The following is a 7564-nucleotide window of genomic DNA, read 5'->3' on the forward strand; positions in this document are numbered from 1 at the left end:
GGCTTTAAATGGGGAGGGTTGAACAGAAGAATTTGGCAAAGATCAAGTCGATTCTTGTTCAGCTTGCTTTTTGAAACGTAAATCCTCCGGCTAAGAATAATTTACACATCAAACCCTCTTCAGAGCAGGCGAGCTAAAATCGAAGCAGGCAGCTGCGAGACCGCTAAGGCTGGCCCTGCCCGGGCCCTTCCCGAGCAGGAAGCGCGTCGCTGTCCCGGCTGCGCCCAGCAGCTGCGAGCGGCCGGCCCGCCACCTGCTTCCGCGCCCGGGGACTTCCCTGTGCAGGCTCCGCGGCGGGGGTGGGCGCGGGGCCTCGCCTGCGTCAGCGACCCGGGGTAAGCGGCCTCCGCCGCCGCAGGCCGACTGGCGTGGAGCACGTGGGCCGCGCTCTGCGCCCGCCTTGGAAATCAGGACGGCGATGGCAGCAGAGCAGTGAGTGCAGTCCGTTCCCTGGGAGAACGCTGAAGAAAGTGTTCCACCGTAGAGTTTGAGTCTCAATCTCCTTCTGGAGTCTGCTATCTAGAGTAGCACCGTCCAGTGGAAACATAATACAGGCTGCATATGTTAAGTTTTAATTTTTCTAGCTGCCACATTAGCAAATGCAAAAGGAAGCAGGTGGAATCAATTTTAATCATTTATTTATTTATTTATAGGAGATAGAGTCTCACTTTGTCACCCTTAGTAGAGTGCCATGGTGTAATAGCTCATAGCAACCTCAAACTCTTGGGCTCAAGTGATCAATCCTCTTGCCTCAGCCTCCCAGGTAGCTGGGACTGTAGGTGCCCCAGCACAACGCTGGCTGTTTATTTTTACAGAGGGCATCTTGCTTTTGCTCAGGCTGGTCTCCAACTCCTGAGCTCCAGGAATCCGCCCACATTGGCCTCCCAGAGTTCTGGGATCACAGGCATGAGCCACTGTGCCCGGCCCATCTATTTTATTTAATCCAGTGCACCCAAGCCATTATTATTCCAACATGTAATCAATATAAATATTGAAATATTTTATTTTCTTTTCTCATACTACATCTTCAAATCCCCATGAGACTTTTGTACAGACAGTACCTTTCAATCCCAACTGGCCACGTTTCACTTGTCAGCCCCGTGTGGCTTGTGGCTGCTCTCTAGTCTACCTAGAAAATGCATCCAGGAAACTGAGGTACTAGAGGAAGGCTTCAGGGAAAGGCCAAACAGGTCTTCTGTCAGTACAGAGGGTTGATATTCAAGCTGAAAGAGTGCAGACACTTAGAAGGGCTTCTGGATTTAGTGTTCAGTTTCTTCCCCTCTCTCTAAAACAATTTTTATAGATAACTTATGTATGGGATACATGTATTAATTTTTACTGACAAATATTTATGGGGTACATGTGATTTTTGCAATAAGCACAGGATGTGTAATGATCAAGTCAGGGTATTTGGGGTACCCGTTGGGAACAACCGAAGTCTTCTATTTCAGGGATTTTGAAATATACCACACGTTGTCATTAACTATACTCACTCTACCCTGCTGTGTAAGGTCAGAACTTAATAGTTTCTATCTAATCATATGTCTGTACCCATTCACCTTCCTTTCTTCATGGCCCTCTTGGTATCTGTCATTCCATCCTCTGCCTCGATGAGATCCGCCTTTTAGCTCCCAAACATGAGTAAGAATATGTGGTATTTGTTGCTTTTTGATCTTGCTGTTATTCTCTGTTGCAGATTTTCATCTTTCTATCTCATTGTCAAGGGCCTGGCATTGCCTTATAAATGCATTTTCATTTTTGGAAGGCAGAATTGTGAGGTGCTAATACTGTGCAGATTGTTTAGTCCATTTCATGGATGCGGAAACAAGCCTGCAGTGGTTGAGTAAACTTGTGTGTTTAAACCAAAGGCAAAAACAGGACCAGATCCCAAGTCTTCCTGATTTTGAGTTCTGTATTGTTTTCACTGTGCTACATGACCTCATAGGGGGAAAATACCTCCAGCCAGAAACCCAACCAAATTTTTTTTTACATTGTTTATAGAAGGGGTTACAAGATTAAGCTTTCTTTCAACTTCTTCACTGTTTAGCTGGAGCCATCTGGGGTTGCTCAAAGTCAGAGAAATCAGTTTATGTACTTTCTGCCTTAGCACCAAAGACAGAGAGGTACAATACCAGAAATGCACTTGCTGCCAGTGAGGCATTAACAAAGAAGAGCATCATGAAAAAAATAAAAGGTCTACTGGAAAATAGGTTAAGTTCAAACAAAATTGACTTTGGCAATATGCTCAAACTCAAAGCTCTCCGTTGGCATACTTACCTTAGTGTTACTTTCCTTCCCTGCTGTTGTGTTTAATCTTGGTTCCTGGGTCATTTTTTTTTTTCTGACAGCTGGCCCACCCCTGTAGGACACTACTGCTGGGCACTGTGAGACCCATCCTCAGATGTTGGGCCAGTAGGTTTTGAGCACATGCTGTCAGTGTCCTGTGGCCTCCGACTACTTCCTAGGGGGCATCAGACTCTCTTGAACTGTCATTGTAAATAGATAACCATTTTTTTTTCTGCTGCATAATTAAAGTGGGGAAAAGTTAATGAAAAACAGAGAACTCATTCATTCATTCATATAAGGGGGTCACTGTGATAGTTTTGAGACAGACTGTGTTATGGTCCATTATTTCACTTTCAAGAAACACAGTTGACAGCGCCCTTTCTGATTCACCTGTGCAAGTTTCAACTTGCTCAGTTTGCCCTTGTTGCTGGGAGGGCTCCATTTGTTTCCCTCTACGTGGATTTTACGTTTCTTGATTTTTATGTATCTCAAAACTTTTGTAATGACCCACATATGTTTTGGTACAAGAATATTTATGGAGTACCAACTACCAGGTGCCAGGCCCTACTCAAAGCCTTGGGGTTACAGCAGTGAACAAAAAACCTGCTACCCTAATACACTAGTGGGAAAAAATAGATGCTTCTGTAACAGCATGCCAGAGAAAAGAGACAGAAACAAATGTTTTGGAGAAGATATCAGGAATGCCTCCTCAGGGGGTCATTTGGAGGTGGCCAAATTGAAGGGCCACATCTTATACACAACCAAGGGAAGGGTGTACCAGGCAAAGGGAACCACAGACGCTGAGGCCTGAGACTTGGATCAGTAAGAACAATTCCAGGAACAGTAAGAAAGCCAACGAGGCCAGCGTGGCAGGAGCAAGGGGGAAAGCAGTGCCAGGAGGCAGTTCACACAGGGTCCACTGCGGAGGCTGCATGTCTGACTTTGCTTTGCAAGGATTCTTATAGCTGCTATATAGAAATGGGGATGGTGTGGAGCACGGTGGAAGCTGGCAAACCAGCTAGAAGATTATTGCAGTAATCCAGCTGAGATGATATTGGCTTGGATCAAGGGTCCTGGTGGAGTTGGCAAAGGCAGTCAGCTTCTGGATATATTTAGAAAGTAGAGCTGATTGGATTTATGGAGGAATGGCTTTGAGGAGGATCCAGAGTTCTTCCGAGGACATTTTAAGATGGAGACGTCCGTTGTACAGCTCTGTGCTGCCAGGCACGCATTTATGAGTCTGGAGCTTAGGGACAAAAGTTGGGACTAAGAGAGGGAGTAGCCTGTGTCGAGAAGGCACTTAAAATTTTGGTTGAATTCCTTTTATACTTTTAGAGATAGAGTCTTGCTCTGTCACCCAGGCTGGAGTGCAGTGATGCCAAACATAGCTCCTTGCAGCCTTGAACTCAGGAGATCTCCTGCCTCAGCCTTCCAGGTAGCTGGGATTACAGGTGTGAGCCACCGCTCTCATTTTGGTTGGATTCTGGGGTAGTAAGTTGCTCACGTGCTTGAATTCTTGAACTGCTGGGAAGGCATCTAAATGGTACATATACATGATCACAATTTGTATTTTCTTTCATTACCTTTGGCGACGTGTTCTGGGATATCATGTTTGTTGTTTAACTTACCCTCCAGGATACTGATAGTCACACTGAAGTAATTTTGATTTGAGTATGAGAGTTTTTACATGAAAAGCCAAGTTACAAATGGTATCCCCTCTTTTCTTGTTCGGCACCTTCAGAGTCATTATAAAAACTGAACACTAGGGGGCACTATTTTCCTGCTTATGCAATGGGAGCTGCCAACCTGTTGGGACACCGTTGCCGTCTCAGGACCTGTTACTATATTAAAGACAGATCTGAAAGCGAGGGCAGTTTCTGTTTTCTCAGTGCAATGTATACTTAAAGGAGTGAGATTTTAGAGTATAGCGTGTCTGGATTGTCTTTAAATTGGTCGTTTAAGTAATTTTCATAATCATTTCGAATTTTAAAGGCTATGGCTTCTCAACCCCAGATCACTATTAGTGAGGGCCATATGTAGGAACTTTTTTTTTTTAATGTAGAAACTTTTAAGAATAAGGATCATGGTGGTTTGGAATATTTGGATTGGAGTATGGAAACCTAGTGTAACAAATACCTCCAGGTGACTTAAATCTGGGCCCTGGGAACCCTGACTTCCAATCCATTTTCTCTATTTTATCACCACATATTAAACTAAGGGCAATGCAGATAAATGTGCAAAAGTTAACATTACATGTTACTGGAGTATAAAGTTGATAACTTTGTTAAAAGGCTGGAAACACTGTATCAGTTATGAATACATCTACTTTAAAAGGGCCCATGATCTTAATTCATTTTTACAACTGCAATGGTTTTCTTTTTGGGAGGGAAGCGATCTACATTTATACTGAAACCTTATTAACTCACCAGGCTTAAATCAGAATCTTTAATCAGAGGAAACGAAAACTGGTAATTAATGAATGTATTATCAGCTGTTTGATCTTTTCCATTTTGGGCCACCCATGCTCTAAGAATTTCTTGGACGATAATGATCCTTCCCTAGCAGGCAGAACTGTTAGTTTTCGGAGTTGTGCTGGTGGTACTGGCCAGTTCCACTGCCATGGAGGTGTGGAACACAGGCCAAAAAAATAGTGCCTTTTACATTTTTGTATGATTGAAAAAAATAAAAGCATTTCTTATGTGAAATTTTTATGAAATTCACACTTCGGTATCCCACAGATAAAATTGCATTGAAATATAGCCATGCTTATTCATTCGTATCTTTTTTTAGAGACAGAATCTTGCTGTTAACCAGGCTTAGAGTGTAGTGGTGCAATTATAGTTCACTGCAGCCTTAGACTCCTGGGCTCCGGTTGATCCTACTGGCCTCCACCCTACCAGTGCACAGGATTACAGGCATGAGCCACCATGTCTGGCTAATTTTTTAAATATTGTGTAGAGATGAGGTCTTGCTGTGTTGTCCAGGTTGGTCTCCAACTCCTGGCCTTATATTATCCTCCCAAATGCCAGCCTCCTCAAATGCTAGAATTACAGGTTTGAGCCACAGGGGCCTGTCTTCATTTATATTGTGTAGATGGCTGCATTTGACCAGCTGTAGCAGAGTTGAGAAAGACAGCGATCTTGTGGCCCCAGAGGCATAATGATTTACTATCTGGACATTTACAGAAAAGGTTTGCACTTGGCATGTCTGAGAGTCTGTGCTATTGACTCACATGAAGTTAAGAGAATTGTTCTGTAATTGAATATAGGTAGTTGTAACTACTTGCCCTTGTTACTTTTGATAGGCTTACTCTGCCTACCAGAAAATCATCTCATTCACATATTTTTCATTAAGAAATAATCAACTTCAATCCCTGCTTTTATTCTCATTTCAATTCTTAGCTGAAAATATATGCTTCTTCATTTGATTATACTGCTAAGTTTGATTTCCCTCTCCTGTTTTCCATTATTTAATACTTCCTGTGAACTATTTAGCTTTTTGTGAGGTGCTTTAAAATAATTTGTATGTCCCGAGGTACTAGAATGTAAATAAGAGTTCATCAGATAGGACCTGGAATAGTTCAGCAAATTCAGTCTGTGCGCGTGGCCTGCCAGGGCCATGGGGAATGGATCAGTCCTAAAAATAGGTGTAAAAGCTTCATTGAAAGGAAGATAGTTCAAGAGAAGATTCTAGAAGTTCATATCAAAGGCATGAAAGATGGCCAGAAGATAACATTCCATGGTGAAGGAGACCAAGAACCAGGATTGGAGCCAGGAGATGTCATCATTGTGTTAGATCAGAAGGACCGTGCTGTTTTTATTCCATGAGGAGAAGACCTTTGCACGTGGATGGACATACAGCTGGTTGAAGCATTGTGTGGCTTCCAAAAGCCAATATCTACTCTTGACAACTGAACCATAGTCCTCACCTCTCCTCCAGGTTCGACTGTGAAGCATGGCGATATCACGTGTGTGCTAAGTGAAGGCGTGCCAATTTATCGCAGACCATGTGAAAAGGGTTGCCTCATCATCGGATTTAAGGTAAACTTCCCTGAGAATGGCTTTCTGTCTCCTGATAAGCTCTCCTTTCTAGAAAAACTCCTGGAGAGGAAGTGGAAGAGACTGATGGAATGGATCAACTGGACCTGGTGGACTTTGATCCAAATCAGGAAAGATGGCGCCGTGACAATGGAGCAGCGTGAGAGGAGGGTGGACATCAGCCCAGAGGTGGTGTTCAGTGTCAAACCTCTTAGTGGGCCAGTGAGTAACAGTGCTGGTGTTTCATGTGCCATAATGAATCCATGAGGGACAGTAATCATAATATGCTCACTAGTTGCTAATGTTTTTTTTTTTTTCTTTGTACAAAGCTTCCTTTATTATTGATATCTGGAGTTAGTGTGGTATGTTTACTTCAATTGATGAGGAACCAACATTGATATACTACCTATTATTATTTAAAGCACAGATCTCACTTACATATTCACTGTGTTGTTTACTCTCTGAGCTCTGACTAATGCAAATGCATAGGTGGTTTCCACTCTCCTGAGTCTTACAGGAGAGTTTCACTCCCAGAAAAGTCCACTGTACTCCACTTACTCATCCTTCTCTCCATCCCCCAATCCTCTGGGAATCCCTGATCTTTATTGTTTTTGTTTTAATATTCAACTAAGTAGTGTTTTAAAGGTTATATGAATACATGCAAATATAAAAGCTCTGACTTTGCCCTGTACGTATGATTTCAGTGTGCAAGATGAAATTTAATACCTGTAAAGACTACTTTTTTTAAAAAAAGTATTTTTTTTTTTAGCATTTGTTAGGGCAAACCTTGTAACTGATTCAGCTATGTACATGGACAAGCTTAGACTGAAATGCTAGGTGTACACACTGGCTTCAGTGTATGACCCTTCGTTGTTAAGCTATGAAATTAAAACTCTGTATTTAACTGGCAACCAGATAGAGAAAACTTAATTTTCAGAAAAAAATAAAATAATTTGTACAAAAGATTCAATATAAGGTAAAAATGTCCTGTTTCAATGACCAAAATAATAATAATAGTAAAGTTCAACAGCTAATTCTTGGGAAACCTTATGTATCTTTAGTAGAGCTAAAAGGTTTTATAGAAAAGTTTGAAAAGTTACTTATTTGAAATGAATCTTCCTGGGGTTTTTCATTTTTTTTTTTTTTTTTTTTTTGCAGTTTTTGGCCAGGGCTGGGTTTGCACCTCCGGCATATGGAGCCGGAGCCCTACCCGCCTGAGCCACAGGCACCGCCCCTTCCTG

General features: G+C 42.3%; 1 protein-coding gene and 1 pseudogene across 2 annotated transcripts in view; both read left to right on the forward strand.

The window, feature by feature from the left end:
- Positions 1–196: 196 nt before the first annotated feature.
- ARSG (arylsulfatase G) overlaps positions 197–7564 on the forward strand; it is a 126062-nt gene continuing 118694 nt past the window's right edge. The window contains exon 1 of one of the 2 annotated variants that reach the window (XM_053568045.1): positions 197–335. The gene's annotated coding sequence lies outside the window, so the exon portion shown is untranslated. Of the gene's footprint in view, positions 433–7564 lie in introns of both variants that reach the window. The other variant, XM_053568046.1, reaches the window with a different exon arrangement.
- On the forward strand, positions 5829–6583 carry LOC128569697 (dnaJ homolog subfamily A member 1-like; annotated as a pseudogene).

This window comes from Nycticebus coucang, chromosome 18 (genome assembly GCF_027406575.1).
Source record: "Nycticebus coucang isolate mNycCou1 chromosome 18, mNycCou1.pri, whole genome shotgun sequence".
In the NCBI taxonomy this organism is placed as follows: Eukaryota; Metazoa; Chordata; class Mammalia; order Primates; family Lorisidae; genus Nycticebus; species Nycticebus coucang.